Source organism: Bacillus rossius, unplaced genomic scaffold (genome assembly GCF_032445375.1).
Source record: "Bacillus rossius redtenbacheri isolate Brsri unplaced genomic scaffold, Brsri_v3 Brsri_v3_scf723, whole genome shotgun sequence".
NCBI lineage: Eukaryota > Metazoa > Arthropoda > Insecta > Phasmatodea > Bacillidae > Bacillus > Bacillus rossius.
The window spans coordinates 4,122-20,000 of NW_026962946.1; positions in this window are offsets into that span (position 1 = coordinate 4,122).

The following is a 15,879-nucleotide window of genomic DNA, read 5'->3' on the forward strand; positions in this document are numbered from 1 at the left end:
CCTCCGCGGCCGAGGAATTTGTCATTGGTGATTTTGCATGTTACATTAACATGTGTATTAACACAGGCTTGGAGAAGCAAGCCTGCGGGACTCTGCAATACATTGAGCGGGCAGCCAGAAAATTCTGGCGGCGACCGAGGCCTCCGCGGCCGGGGAAATAATCCTCTGTAATTTTACATGTTAAATTAACATGTGTATTAACACAGGCTTGGAGAAGCAAGCCTGCGGGACTCTGCAATACATTGAGCGGGGAGCCAGAAATTTCTGGCGGCGACCGAGGCCTCTGCGGCCGGGATAATAATCCTTGTTAATTTTACATGTTAAATTAACATGTGTATTAACACAGGCTGGGAGAACTAGGCATTCTGGACTTTGAAAAATTTCGAGCAGGGGCCGGAGAAATTCTCCCGGCGACCGAGGCCTCCGCGGCCGGGAGAACTCTCGGCGCTCGGGCTCCGCGTCTACCCATGGGGAGCGGGCAGCCAGAAATTCTGGCGGCGACCGAGGCCTCCGCGGCCGAGGAAAAGGTCATTGGTAATATTACATGTTAAATTAACATGTGTATTAACACATGCTGGAGAAGCAGGCATTCTGGACTTTGAAAAATTTCGAGCAGGGCCGGAGAAATTCTCCCGGCGACCGAGGCCTCCGCGGCCGGGAGAACTCTCGGCGCTCGGGCTCCGCGTCTACCCATGGGGAGCGGGCAGCCAGAAAATTCTGGCGGCGACCGAGGCCTCCGCGGCCGAGGAAATGGTCCTTGGTAATTTTACATGTTAAATTAACATGGTGTATTAACACAGGCTGGGAGAAGCAGGCATTCTGGACTTTGGAAAATTTCGAGCAGGGGCCGGAGAAATTCTCCCGGCGACCGAGGCCTCTGCGGCCGGGAGAACTCTCGGCGCTCGGGCTCCGGGTGTACCCGCGGCAAGGCCCATTTTGTGTTATATAGGGGGTAGTGGTGGTCCCGAGGGGGAAAAAATTAACATGTTAAATACTGCTTCCAGGCAATAGGAAAATGTCTCGGCGACGGAACGCACCACTACCCGGCGAATTCCCCGCCCCTCGGACTCCGTGCGCCAGCTTGTAAGAGCGAATCGGGACTTGGAAAAATTTTATCGGGGAGCCAGAAAATTCTCCCGGCGATCAAGGCAATCACCGCCGGGAGAATTTTTTCTAGCTAACCGATTGAAATTTTCAAAGTACCAATTGCCTCGAAAACAACCACGAACGTAAAACAACCACGAACGGAAAACAACCACGAACGACAACAACCACGAACGACAACAACCACGAACGACAACAACCACGAACGGAAAACAACCCCGAACGACAACAACCACGAACGCACAACAACCACGAATGAAAACAACCACGAACGGTAAACAACCACGAACGAAAACAACCACGAACGAAAACCACCTCGTTCGTGGTTGTTCGCCTTGTGGGGCGAATCGGGACATCATGCAAATAGCTGGAGACATTCTCCCGGCGATCGAGGCCTCGGCGCCCGGGAAAAATGCCCGCGCTCGGGCGTTGTGGGCACCCATTGCATGGCCCATTTTGGGTTATATAGGGGGTAGTGGTGTCCCGAGGGGGAAAAAATTAACATGTTAAATACTGCTCCCAGGCAATTGTAAAATGTCTCGGCGACGGAAGGCACCACTACCCGGCATATTTCCGCCCCTCGGACTCCGTGCGCCAGCCTGTAATAGCGAATCGGGACTTAGAAAAAAATTCGAGCAGAGAGCCAGAAAATTCTCCCGGCGATGGAGGCCTCCGCGGCCGAGGAAATTGTCATTGGTGATTTTGCATGTTAAATTAACATGTGTATTAACACAGGCTTGGAGAAGCAAGCCTGCGGGACTCTGCAATACATTGAGCGGGGAGCCAGAAAATTCTGGCGGCGACCGAGGCCTCCGCGGCCGGGAGAACTCTCGGCGCTCGGGCTCCGCGTCTACACATGGGGAGCGGGCAGCCAGAAAATTCTGGCGGCGACCGAGGCCTCCGCGGCCGAGGAAATGGTCCTTGGTGATTTTACATGTTAAATTAACATGTGTATTAACACAGGCTGGGAGAAGCAAGCCTGCGGGTCGCTGCAATATATTGAGCGGGGAGCCAGAAATTTCTGGCGGCGACCGAGGCCTCCGCGGCCGGGGAAATAATCCTCGGTAATTTTACATGTTAAATTAACATGTGTATTAACACAGGCTTGGAGAAGCAAGCCTGCGGGACTCTGCAATACATTGAGCGGGGAGCCAGAAATTTCTGGCGGCGACCGAGGCCTCTGCGGCCGGGATAATAATCCTTGGTAATTTTACATGTTAAATTAACATGTGTATTAACACAGGCTGGGAGAACTAGGCATTCTGGACTTTGAAAAATTTCGAGCAGGGGCCGGAGAAATTCTCCCGGCGACCGAGGCCTCCGCGGCCGGGAGAACTCTCGGCGCTCGGGCAGCGCGTCTACCCATGGGGAGCGGGCAGCCAGAAAATTCTGGCGGCGACCGAGGCCTCCGCGGCCGAGGAAAAGGTCATTGGTAATATTACATGTTAAATTAACATGTGTATTAACACATGCTGGGAGAAGCAGGCATTCTGGACTTTGAAAAATTTCGAGCAGGGGCCGGAGAAATTCTCCCGGCGACCGAGGCCTCCGCGGCCGGGAGAACTCTCGGCGCTCGGGCTCCGCGTCTACCAATGGGGAGCGGGCAGCCAGAAAATTCTGGCGGCGACCGAGGCCTCCGCGGCCGAGGAAATGGTCCTTGTTGATTTTACATGTTAAATTAACATGTGTATTAACACAGGCTGGGAGAAGCAAGCCTGCGGGACTCTGCAATACATTGAGCGGGGAGCCAGAAAATTCTGGCGGCGACCGAGGCCTCCGCGGCCGAGGAAATGGTCCTCAATGATTTTACATGTTAAATTATCATGTGTATTAACACAGGCTGGGAGAAGCAAGCCTGCGGGACTCTGCAATACATTGAGCGGGGAGCCAGAAAATTCTGGCGGCGACCGAGGCCTCCGCGGCCGGGGAAATAATCCTCGGTAATTTTACATGTTAAATTAACATGTGTATTAACACAGGCTGGGAGAAGCAGGCATTCTGGACTTTGAAAAATTTCGAGCAGGGGCCGGAGAAATTCTCCCGGCGACCGAGGCCTCCGCGGCCGGGAGAACTTCGGCGCTCGGGCTCCGCGTGTACCCGCCGCAAGGCCCATTTTGGGTTATATAGGGGGTAGTGGTGTCTCTGGAGGGAAAAAATACACGGTAAATATTGCAGCCAGAGCCTATGGCAATCTGTTGGCGACCGAGGCCTCCACACGCCGGCAAATTTTCGGCTCTCGGACTGTGTGTATTCCACTGGAGACAGGCCTGCGGGACTCTGTAATATATTGAGCCGGGAGCCAGAAAATTCTGGCGGCGACCGAGGCCTCCGCGGCCGGGGAAATAATCCTCGGTAATTTTACATGTTAAATTAACATGTGTATTAACACAGGCTGGGAGAAGCAAGCCTGCGGGTCGCTGCAATATATTGAGCGGGGAGCCAGAAAATTCTGGCGGCGACCGAGGCCTCCGCGGCCGGGGAAATAATCCTCGGTAATTTTACATGTTAAATTAACATGTGTATTAACACAGGCTTGGAGAAGCAAGCCTGCGGGACTCTGCAATACATTGAGCGGGGAGCCAGAAAATTCTGGCGGCGACCGCGGCCTCTGCGGCCAGGGAAATAATCCTCGGTAATTTTACATGTTAAATAACCATGTGTATTAACACAGGCTGGGAGAAGCAAGCATGCGGGACTCTGCAATATATTGAGCAGGGAGCCAGAAAATTCTGGCTGCGACCGAGGCCTCTGCGGCCGAGGAAATGGTCATTGGTAATTTTACATGTTAAATTAACATGTGTTTTAACACAGGCTGGGAGATGCAGGCATTCTGGACTTAGAAAAATTTCGAGCAGGGGCCCGAGAAATTCTCCCGGCGACCGAGGCCTCTGCGGCCGGGAGAACTCTCGAAAACCACCTCGTTCGTGGTTGTTTGCCGTGCGGGGCGAATCGGGAAATCTAGCAAATAGCTGAAGACATTCTCCCGGCGATGGAGGCCTCGGCGGCCGGGAAAAACGCCCGCGCTCGGGCGTTGCGCGCCCCCTTGGCAAGGCCCATTTTGGGTTATATAGGGGGTAGTGGTGTCCCGAGGGGAAAAAATTAACATGTTAAATACTGCTCCCAGGCAATTGTAAAATGTCTCGGCGACGGAAGGCACCACTACCCGGCATATTTACGCCCCTCGGACTCCGTGCGCCAGCCTGTAATAGCGAATCGGGACTTAGAAAAAAAATTCGAGCAGGGAGCCAGAACATTTTCCCGGCGATCGAGGCCTCCGCGGCCGAGGAATTTGTCATTGGTGATTTTGCATGTTAAATTAACATGTGTATTAACACAGGCTTGGAGAAGCAAGCCTGCGGGACTCTGCAATACATTGAGCGGGCAGCCAGAAAATTCTGGCGGCGACCGTGGCCTCCGCGGCCGGGGAAATAATCCTCTGTAATTTTACATGTTAAATTAACATGTGTATTAACACAGGCTTGGAGAAGCAAGCCTGCGGGACTCTGCAATACATTGAGCGGGGAGCCAGAAATTTCTGGCGGCGACCGAGGCCTCTGCGGCCGGGATAATAATCCTTGGTAATTTTACATGTTAAATTAACATGTGTATTAACACAGGCTGGGAGAACTAGGCATTCTGGACTTTGAAAAATTTCGAGCAGGGGCCGGAGAAATTCTCCCGGCGACCGAGGCCTCCGCGGCCGGGAGAACTCTCGGCGCTCGGGCTCCGCGTCTACCCATGGGGAGCGGGCAGCCAGAAAATTCTGGCGGCGACCGAGGCCTCCGCGGCCGAGGAAAAGGTCATTGGTAATATTACATGTTAAATTAACATGTGTATTAACACATGCTGGGAGAAGCAGGCATTCTGGACTTTGAAAAATTTCGAGCAGGGGCCGGAGAAATTCTCCCGGCGACCGAGGCCTCCGCGGCCGGGAGAACTCTCGGCGCTCGGGCTCCGCGTCTACCCTTGGGGAGCGGGCAGCCAGAAAATTCTGGCGGCGACCGAGGCCTCCGCGGCCGAGGAAATGGTCCTTGGTGATTTTACATGTTAAATTAACATGTGTATTAACACAGGCTGGGAGAAGCAGGCATTCTGGACTTTGGAAAATTTCGAGCAGGGGCCGGAGAAAATCTCCCGGCGACCGAGGCCTCTGCGGCCGGGAGAACTCTCGGCGCTCGGGCTCCGGGTGTACCCGCGGCAAGGCCCATTTTGTGTTATATAGGGGGTAGTGGTGTCCCGAGGGGGAAAAAATTAACATGTTAAATACTGCTTCCAGGCAATAGGAAAATGTCTCGGCGACGGAACACACCACTACCCGGCGAATTCCCGCCCCTCGGACTCCGTGCGCCAGCTAGTAAGAGCGAATCGGGACTTGGAAAAAATTTTATCGGGGAGCCAGAAAATTCTCCCGGCGATCAAGGCAATCACCGCCGGGAGAATTTTTTCTAGCTAACCGATTGAAATTTTCAAAGTACCAATTGCCTCGAAAACAACCACGAACGTAAAACAACCACGAACGGAAAACAACCACGAACGACAACAACCACGAACGACAACAACCACGAACGACAACAACCACGAACGGAAAACAACCCCGAACGACAACAACCACGAACGCACAACAACCACGAATGAAAACAACCACGAACAGTAAACAACCACGAACGAAAACAACCACGAACGAAAACCACCTCGTTCGTGGTTGTTCGCCTTGTGGGGCGAATCGGGACATCATGCAAATAGCTGGAGACATTCTCCCGGCGATCGAGGCCTCGGCGCCCGGGAAAAATGCCCGCGCTCGGGCGTTGTGGGCACCCATTGCATGGCCCATTTTGGGTTATATAGGGGGTAGTGGTGTCCCGAGGGGGAAAAAATTAACATGTTAAATACTGCTCCCAGGCAATTGTAAAATGTCTCGGCGACGGAAGGCACCACTACCCGGCATATTTCCGCCCCTCGGACTCCGTGCGCCAGCCTGTAATAGCGAATCGGGACTTAGAAAAAATTCGAGCAGAGAGCCAGAAAATTCTCCCGGCGATGGAGGCCTCCGCGGCCGAGGAAATTGTCATTGGTGATTTTGCATGTTAAATTAACATGTGTATTAACACAGGCTTGGAGAAGCAAGCCTGCGGGACTCTGCAATACATTGAGCGGGGAGCCAGAAAATTCTGGCGGCGACCGAGGCCTCCGCGGCCGGGAGAACTCTCGGCGCTCGGGCTCCGCGTCTACACATGGGGAGCGGGCAGCCAGAAAATTCTGGCGGCGACCGAGGCCTCCGCGGCCGAGGAAATGGTCCTTGGTGATTTTACATGTTAAATTAACATGTGTATTAACACAGGCTGGGAGAAGCAAGCCTGCGGGTCGCTGCAATATATTGAGCGGGGAGCCAGAAATTTCTGGCGGCGATCGAGGCCTCCGCGGCCGGGGAAATAATCCTCGGTAATTTTACATGTTAAATTAACATGTGTATTAACACAGGCTTGGAGAAGCAAGCCTGCGGGTCTCTGCAATACATTGAGCGGGGAGCCAGAAATTTCTGGCGGCGACCGAGGCCTCTGCGGCCGGGATAATAATCCTTGGTAATTTTACATGTTAAATTAACATGTGTATTAACACAGGCTGGGAGAACTAGGCATTCTGGACTTTGAAAAATTTCGAGCAGGGGCCAGAGAAATTCTCCCGGCGACAGAGGCCTCCGCGGCCGGGAGAAATCTCGGCGCTCGGGCAGCGCGTCTACCCATGGGGAGCGGGCAGCCAGAAAATTCTGGCGGCGACCGAGGCCTCCGCGGACGAGGAAAAGGTCATTGGTAATATTACATGTTAAATTAACATGTGTATTAACACATGCTGGGAGAAGCAGGCATTCTGGACTTTGAAAAATTTCGAGCAGGGGCCGGAGAAATTCTCCCGGCGACCGAGGCCTCCGCGGCCGGGAGAACTCTCGGCGCTCGGGCTCCGCGTCTACCAATGGGGAGCGGGCAGCCAGAAAATTCTGGCGGCGACCGAGGCCTCCGCGGCCGAGGAAATGGTCCTTGTTGATTTTACATGTTAAATTAACATGTGTATTAACACAGGCTGGGAGAAGCAAGCCTGCGGGACTCTGCAATACATTGAGCGGGGAGCCAGAAAATTCTGGCGGCGACCGAGGCCTCCGCGGCCGAGGAAATGGTCCTCAATGATTTTACATGTTAAATTAACATGTGTATTAACACAGGCTGGGAGAAGCAAGCCTGCGGGACTCTGCAATACATTGAGCGGGGAGCCAGAAAATTCTGGCGGCGACCGAGGCCTCCGCGGCCGGGGAAATAATCCTCGGTAATTTTACATGTTAAATTAACATGTGTATTAACACAGGCTGGGAGAAGCAGGCATTCTGGACTTTGAAAAATTTCGAGCAGGGGCCGGAGAAATTCTCCCGGCGACCGAGGCCTCCGCGGCCGGGAGAACTTCGGCGCTCGGGCTCCGCGTGTACACGCCGCAAGGCCCATTTTGGGTTATATAGGGGGTAGTGGTGTCTCTGGAGGGAAAAAATACACGGTAAATATTGCAGCCAGAGCCTATGGCAATCTGTTGGCGACCGAGGCCTCCACACCCCGGCAAATTTTCGGCTCTCGGACTGTGTGTATTCCACTGGAGACAGGCCTGCGGGACTCTGTAATATATTGAGCCGGGAGCCAGAAAATTCTGGCGGCGACCGAAGCCTCCGCGGCCGGGGAAATAATCCTCGGTAATTTTACATGTTAAATTAACATGTGTATTAACACAGGCTGGGAGAAGCAAGCCTGCGGGTCGCTGCAATATATTGAGCGGGGAGCCAGAAAATTCTGGCGGCGACCGAGGCCTCCGCGGCCGGGGAAATAATCCTCGGTAATTTTACATGTTAAATTAACATGTGTATTAACACAGGCTTGGAGAAGCAAGCCTGCGGGACTCTGCAATACATTGAGCGGGGAGCCAGAAAATTCTGGCGGCGACCGCGGCCTCTGCGGCCAGGGAAATAATCCTCGGTAATTTTACATGTTAAATAACCATGTGTATTAACACAGGCTGGGAGAAGCAAGCATGCGGGACTCTGCAATATATTGAGCAGGGAGCCAGAAAATTCTGGCTGCGACCGAGGCCTCTGCGGCCGAGGAAATGGTCATTGGTAATTTTACATGTTAAATTAACATGTGTTTTAACACAGGCTGGGAGATGCAGGCATTCTGGACTTAGAAAAATTTCGAGCAGGGGCCCGAGAAATTCTCCCGGCGACCGAGGCCTCCGCGGCCGGGAGAACTCTCGAAAACCACCTCGTTCGTGGTTGTTTGCCGTGCGGGGCGAATCGGGAAATCTAGCAAATAGCTGAAGACATTCTCCCGGCGATGGAGGCCTCGGCGGCCGGGAAAAACGCCCGCGCTCGGGCGTTGCGCGCCCCCTTGGCAAGGCCCATTTTGGGTTATATAGGGGGTAGTGGTGTCCCGAGGGGAAAAAATTAACATGTTAAATACTGCTCCCAGGCAATTGTAAAATGTCTCGGCGACGGAAGGCACCACTACCCGGCATATTTACGCCCCTCGGACTCCGTGCGCCAGCCTGTAATAGCGAATCGGGACTTAGAAAAAAAATTCGAGCAGGGAGCCAGAACATTTTCCCGGCGATCGAGGCCTCCGCGGCCGAGGAATTTGTCATTGGTGATTTTGCATGTTAAATTAACATGTGTATTAACACAGGCTTGGAGAAGCAAGCCTGCGGGACTCTGCAATACATTGAGCGGGCAGCCAGAAAATTCTGGCGGCGACCGAGGCCTCCGCGGCCGGGGAAATAATCCTCTGTAATTTTACATGTTAAATTAACATGTGTATTAACACAGGCTTGGAGAAGCAAGCCTGCGGGACGCTGCAATACATTGAGCGGGGAGCCAGAAATTTCTGGCGGCGACCGAGGCCTCTGCGGCCGGGATAATAATCCTTGGTAATTTTACATGTTAAATTAACATGTGTATTAACACAGGCTGGGAGAACTAGGCATTCTAGACTTTGAAAAATTTCGAGCAGGGGCCGGAGAAATTCTCCCGGCGACCGAGGCCTCCGCGGCCGGGAGAACTCTCGGCGCTCGGGCTCCGCGTCTACCCATGGGGAGCGGGAAGCCAGAAAATTCTGGCGGCGACCGAGGCCTCCGCGGCCGAGGAAATGGTCCTTGGTGATTTTACATGTTAAATTAACATGTGTATTAACACAGGCTGGGAAAAGCAAGCCTGCGGGACTCTGCAATATATTGAGCGGGGAGCCAGAAAATTCTGGCGGCGACCGAGGCCTCCACGGCCGGGGAAATAATCCTCGGTAATTTAACATGTTAAATTAACATGTGTATTAACACAGGCTTGGAGAAGCATGCCTGCGGGACTCTGCAATACATTGAGCGGGGAGCCAGAAAATTCTGGCGGCGACCGAGGCCTCTGCGGCCGAGGAAATGGTCATTGGTAATTTTACATGTTAAATTAACATGTGTATTAACACAGGCTGGGAAAAGCAAGCCTGCGGGACTCTGCAATATATTGAGCGGGGAGCCAGAAAATTCTGGCGGCGACCGAGGCCTCCACGGCCGGGGAAATAATCCTCGGTAATTTAACATGTTAAATTAACATGTGTATTAACACAGGCTGGGAGAAGCAGGCATTCTGGACTTTGAAAAATTTCGAGCAGGGGCCGGAGAAATTCTCCCGGCGACCGAGGCCTCCGCGGCCGGGAGAACACTCGGCGCTCGGGCTCCGCGTGTACCCGCGGCAAGGCCCATGTTGGGTTATATAGGGGGTAGTGGTGTCCCGAGGGGGAAAAAATTAACATGTTAAATACAGCTTCCAGGCAATAGAAAAATGTCTCGGCGACGGAAGGCACCACTACCCGGCGAATTCCCGCCCCTCTGACTCCGTGCGCCAGCCTGTAATAGCGAATCGGGACTTAGAAAAAATTCGAGCAGGGAGCCAGACAATTCTGTCGGCGACCGAGGCCTCCGTGGCCGGGGAAATAATCCTCGGTAATTTTACATGTTAAATTAACAGTGTATTAACACAGGCTTGGAGAACCAAGCCTGCGGGACTCTGCAATACATTGAGCGGGGAGCCAGAAAATTCTGGCGGCGACCGAGGCCTCCGCGGCCGGGGAAATAATCCTCGGTAATTTTACATGTTAAATTAACATGTGTATTAACACAGGCTTGGAGAACCAAGCCTGCGGGACTCTGCAATACATTGAGAGGTGAGCCAGAAAATTCTGGCGGCGACCGAGGCCTCCGCGGCCGAGGAAATGGTCCTCGGTGATTTTACATGTTAAATTAACATGTGTATTAACACAGGCTGGGAGAAGCAAGCCTGCGGGACTCTGCAATATATTGAGCGGGGAGCCAGAAAATTCTGGCGGCGACCGAGGCCTCCACGGCCGGGGAAATAATCCTCGATAATTTAACATGTTAAATTAACATGTGTATTAACACAGGCTGGGAGAAGCAGGCATTCTGGACTTTGAAAAATTTCGAGCAGGGGCCGGAGAAATTCTCCCGGCGACCGAGGCCTCCGCGGCCGGGAGAACTTCGGCGCTCGGGCTCTGCGTGTACCCACCGCAAGGCCTATTTTGGGTTTTATAGGGGGTAGTGGTGTCTCTGGAGGGAAAAAATACACGGTAAATATTGCAGCCAGAGCCTATGGCAATCTGTTGGCGACCGAGGCCTCCACACCCCGGCAAATTTTCGGCTCTCGGACTGTGTGTATTCCACTGGAGACAGGCCTGCGGGACTCTGTAATATATTGAGCCGGGAGCCAGAAAATTCTGGCGGCGACCGAGGCCTCCGCGGCCGAGGAAAAGGTCATTGGTAAAATTACATGTTAAATTAACATGTGTATTAACACAGGCTGGGAGAAGCAGGCATTCTGGACTTAGAAAAATTTCGAGCAGGGGCCCGAGAAATTCTCCCGGCTACGAGGCCTCCGCGGCCGGGAGAACTCTCGGCGCTCGGGCTCCGCGTCTACACATGGGGAGCGGGCAGCCAGAAAATTCTGGCGGCGACCGAGGCCTCCGCGGCCGAGGAAATGGTCCTTGGTGATTTTACATGTTAAATTAACATGTGTATTAACACAGGCTGGGAGAAGCAAGCCTGCGGGTCGCTGCAATATATTGAGCGGGGAGCCAGAAATTTCTGGCGGCGACCGAGGCCTCCGCGGCCGGGGAAATAATCCTCGGTAATTTTACATGTTAAATTAACATGTGTATTAACACAGGCTTGGAGAAGCAAGCATGCGGGACTCTGCAATATATTGAGCAGGGAGCCAGAAAATTCTGGCTGCGACCGAGGCCTCTGCGGCCGAGGAAATGGTCATTGGTAATTTTACATGTTAAATTAACATGTGTTTTAACACAGGCTGGGAGATGCAGGCATTCTGGACTTAGAAAAATTTCGAGCAGGGGCCAGGGAAATTCTCCCTGCGACCGAGGCCTCCGCGGCCGGGAGAACTCTCGAAAACCACCTCGTTCGTGGTTGTTTGTCGTGCGGGGCGAATCGGGAAATCTAGCAAATAGCTGAAGACATTCTCCCGGCGATGGAGGTCTCGGCGGCCGGGAAAAACGCCCGCGCTCGGGCGTTGCGCGCCCCCTTGGCAAGGCCCATTTTGCGTTATATAGGGGGTAGTGGTGTCACGAGGGGAAAAAATTAACATGTTAAATACTGCTCCCAGGCAATTGTAAAATGTCTCGGCGACGGAAGGCACCACTACCCGGCATATTTACGCCCCTCGGACTCCGTGCGCCAGCCTGTAATAGCGAATCGGGACTTAGAAAAAAAATTCGAGCAGGGAGCCAGAACATTTTCCCGGCGATCGAGGCCTCCGCGGCCGAGGAATTTGTCATTGGTGATTTTGCATGTTAAATTAACATGTGTATTAACACAGGCTTGGAGAAGCAAGCCTGCGGGACTCTGCAATACATTGAGCGGGCAGCCAGAAAATTCTGGCGGCGACCGAGGCCTCCGCGGCCGGGGAAATAATCCTCTGTAATTTTACATGTTAAATTAACATGTGTATTAACACAGGCTTGGAGAAGCAAGCCTGCGGGACTCTGCAATACATTGAGCGGGGAGCCAGAAATTTCTGGCGGCGACCGAGGCCTCTGCGGCCGGGATAATAATCCTTGGTAATTTTACATGTTAAATTAACATGTGTATTAACACAGGCTGGGAGAACTAGGCATTCTGGACTTTGAAAAATTTCGAGCAGGGGCCGGAGAAATTCTCCCGGCGACCGAGGCCTCCGCGGCCGGGAGAACTCTCGGCGCTCGGGCTCCGCGTCTACCCATGGGGAGCGGGCAGCCAGAAAATTCTGGCGGCGACCGAGGCCTCCGCGGCCGAGGAAAAGGTCATTGGTAATATTACATGTTAAATTAACATGTGTATTAACACATGCTGGGAGAAGCAGGCATTCTGGACTTTGAAAAATTTCGAGCAGGGGCCGGAGAAATTCTCCCGGCGACCGAGGCCTCCGCGGCCGGGAGAACTCTCGGCGCTTGGGCAGCGCGTCTACCCATGGGGAGCGGGCAGCCAGAAAATTCTGGCGGTGACCGAGGCCTCCGCGGCCGAGGAAATGGTCCTTGGTGATTTTACATGTTAAATTAACATGTGTATTAACACAGGCTGGGAGAAGCAGGCATTCTGGACTTAGAAAAATTTCGAGCAGGGGCCGTTGAAATTCTCCCGGCGACCGAGGCCTCCGCGGCCGGGAGAACTCTCGGCGCTCGGGCTCCGCGTGTACACGCGTCAAGGCCCATTTTGGGTTATATAGGGTGTAGTGGTGTCTCTGGAGGGAAAAAATACACGGTAAATATTGCAGCCAGAGCCTATGGCAATCTGTTGGCGACCGAGGCCTCCACACCCCGGCAAATTTTCGGCTCTCGGACTGTGTGTATTCCACTGGAGACAGGCCTGCGGGACTGTGCAGTATATTGAGCGGGGAGCCAGGAAAATCTCCCGGCGACCGAGGCCTCCGCGGCCGAGGAAATGGTAATTGGTGGTTTTGCATGTAAAATTAACATGTGTATTAACACAAGCTGGGATGAGAGGAATTTGGCGGCGACCGAGGCCTCCTCACCCCGGCAAAATATCAGCTACCGGGCTCTGCATATTCCTACAGAAGCAGGCCTGCAGGACTCTGCAATATATTGAGCGGGAACCAGAAAATTCTGGCGGCGACCGAGGCCTCCGCGGCCGAGGAAAATTGTCATTGGTGGTTTGCATGTAAAATTAACATGTGTATTAACACAAGCTGTGACCAGAGGAATTTGGCGGCGACCGGGGCCTCCACACCCCGGCAAAATATCAGCTACCGGGCTCTGCTTATTCACATTCAAGCAGGCATTAGGGACTCTGAAAAGTTTCGGGCGGGGAGCCAGAAAATTCTCCCGGCCACAGAGCCCTCCCTCCCGAGAGTCTGTGTAAATGCCTGTTATACAGGCCCCATGAATTCCAGCCTTATAGGTTATTTTAAGTCTCCGTTCGTGGTTGTTCGTAAACAACTGCGATTCGGGATTTTGACCTATTTCCTATGATCATGTTCCCGGAAGTTAGCCAGCCTCTTTCAGTCAAAATCTCATATTTTGGGTACCTTTGTGAACCCATCGATAGGCCCATTTTGGGTATATTAGGGGGACATGCAATCGGGAAAAATTGGAATTATTTGCAATATGGAAAGAATATGTACATAAATGAAAAGGGAGTCCCCCCGAGTTTTCTCGCCCTATATATATTGCAAAAATATCCAATTAATTATTGTGGAACCTGTAGCACCTTTCTATGAAGCAGAATTAACATTACAGAACGGTTTGAATGCTACCACCTCAGTTTCTCTACAATGCATTGGATTTCAAAGAGGTGAATTACTGTGGATGGTACTGTTGTATGGCTAACAAATCGTCTGGGAAACAATGCAGAATTAAATTAAGAAGGTTGTATGTTTTCTGTTACATGGTGGAGGTGCCCTCTAGTACACAGTAAAATGTTTTGTGGACTGCAGCTCCTTGAGGAATTAATTCAGTATGGGTCTTGTAGTGGTCTGAAAGTGGATGATGAAAAAGAATGTATAATGGTATTCAGAGCACCTCGCGGTGAAGCGGACATGCTACCTCAAAATGCTTGATTGATTCATGCCCAGTTCCCCCAAGAAGCGGTACATTGAAAAAATTGATTTACTTTGTGGATGATACTAGCAAATACTATCCGCTGGGGGAAGTAAGCAGAAATTTGGTGGTCGTATGTTTGTTACATGGTAGAGGTGCTTTCTAGTACACAATGAAATGCTTGGTGTACCGCTGCTCCTTGAAGAATTAATTCCATATGGGTCTAGCCGTGGTCTTAACTGTGAACACGAAGAACTATCTAAAGTGGCCTATCTGTCTGAACTGCAATACACAAGCTGCGAGCCAATGCTATACCTTTCTCAGGTAACGAGCTCTTGTGCGGCGATTCGATTGGATGCGAAATGGTGGGGAACGCGTGTCCGGTCGTCTTAACCAAGTAATGGTTCCCCTCTGTTAACAATGAAATGTTTGATGGATCGCAGCTCCCTGAGAGACAAGTTTCAAAGGGGTTAGTCGCGGTCTTCAATCCTGGCCAAGGTGCAGTCACCATCTATAAGAGATACCTGCTTTACTGAAGGGTAGCAAGAGTTCCCTTGCCCGCATGTTGCTCCGTGGGGGTATATCAGTATAAAGGTAGAAGAAGCCATGATCGGAGCTTCGGTGGATGAGATTGGCGGAGAAGACATGTTCTTGTCTATCTGGTAGATCAGGGGGGTGGCAGCTGATCCGGAGAAAGCAAGCGGACTCCCGATGTTCCGTCGACTCCCAATGTACACTTGAAACATGCACATTTGGGTGGCGAGGGGGCGTTGTGGCCATCCGAAAACATGTCTTCATCTCTCTTATTGGTGGACCGCTGCTCCTTGAAGAATTAATTCCATATGGGTCTAGTCTTGGTGATAACTGTGAACACTAAGAACTATCTAAAGTGGCCTATCTGTCTGAACTGCAATACACTAGCTGCGAGCCAATGCTATACCTTTCTTAGGTAACGAGCTCTTGTGCGGCAATTCGATTGGATGCGAAATGGTGGGGAACGCGTGTCCTATCGTCTTAACCAAGTAATGGTTCCCCTCTGTTAACAATGAAATGTTTGATGGATCGCAGCTCCCTGAGAGACAAGTTTCAAAGGGGTTAGTCGCGGTCTTCAATCCTGGCCAAGGTGCAGTCACCATCTATAAGAGATACCTGCTTTACTGAAGGGTAGCAAGAGTTCCCTTGCCCGCATGTTGCTCCGTGGGGGTATATCAGTATAAAGGTAGAAGAAGCCATGATCGGAGCTTCGGTGGATGAGATTGGTGGAGAAGACATGTTCTTGTCTATCTGGTAGATCAGGGGGGTGGCAGCTGATCCGGAGAAAGCAAGCGGACTCCCGATGTTCCGTCGACTCCCAATGTACACTTAAAACATGCACATTTGGGTGGCGAGGGGGCGTTGTGGCCATCCGAAAACATGTCTTCATCTCTCTTATTGGTGGACCGCTGCTCCTTGAAGAATTAAATCCATATGGGTCTAGTCTTGGTGATAACTGTGAACACTAAGAACTATCTAAAGTGGCCTATCTGTCTGAACTGCAATACACTAGCTGCGAGCCAATGCTATACCTTTCTCAGGTAACGAGCTCTTGTGCGGCAATTCGATTGGATGCGAAATGGTGGGGAACGCGTGTCCTATCGTCTTA